General features: G+C 74.8%; 1 protein-coding gene across 1 annotated transcript in view; it reads right to left on the bottom strand.

Annotated features, from left to right (window-relative positions):
- Positions 1-366, bottom strand: part of Wfs1 (Wolfram syndrome 1 (wolframin)) — a gene marked incomplete in the record, with an annotated part of 21,774 nt that extends 21,408 nt beyond the window's left edge. The window contains 1 exon segment of the mRNA XM_013506848.1: positions 221-366.
- Positions 367-650: the final 284 nt, after the last annotated feature.

Here is a 650-nt window from a genome sequence, read left to right on the forward strand (position 1 = left end):
GGCCCGGGTCGGCCCGAGTGGAGATCGCCTCGGGCGCCCGGGAGCGCGCGGTACTCCCGGCCCTGCAACTTCGAGAACTTGCAGGGACTTGGGCGCGGCCACCCATCCACTCAGAAGGGCGGCGCCTCCCCGCAATCGGGACCCTTCAGCCCCGGCGTGCTACCCTCGACCACCTCGAGACCGGCCCCTGCCCGGAAGTACTCACCAGCTACGCCTAGACCGCGCGCGGCGCCGCAGCACCCCGGGGCCTCCAGGCGTGCCGCAGAGTTGCTCCGAAGCCGCGGGACGCGCGGGAGAGAACTGAGCGCAGCGGGCGAAGCGGCTGCGGTGGGAGCCGGCGAGCGCGGCCCAGGACGCCGAGGGGCGGGGCTGAGGGGGCGGGGCCTCCGGCAGCCCTCCACTCCCGCTGCGGCCCCGGGGGCGCGGCCCCGGTTCGGCCCGCTGAGTGCTCAGAGCGCCCGTCAATCAACGTGCACTTCTACCAATCATGGCACGCCTCGCCTGCTGAGGGCGGCTCTCCTCTCGAGCTGGAGGCCGCGAGGCATCTGGTGGGCGGGGCCGCCCCTGCGAAAGTTTCCGAGCCGACTCGGGCCCGACCTGGCTCTGCCCAGGCCCCGCCCACGGGACGTCGCGCAGCCTAGCCAGGCCCG

This window comes from Chinchilla lanigera, unplaced genomic scaffold (genome assembly GCF_000276665.1).
Source record: "Chinchilla lanigera isolate Chin_1 unplaced genomic scaffold, ChiLan1.0 scaffold00113, whole genome shotgun sequence".
NCBI classification, from domain to species: domain Eukaryota; kingdom Metazoa; phylum Chordata; class Mammalia; order Rodentia; family Chinchillidae; genus Chinchilla; species Chinchilla lanigera.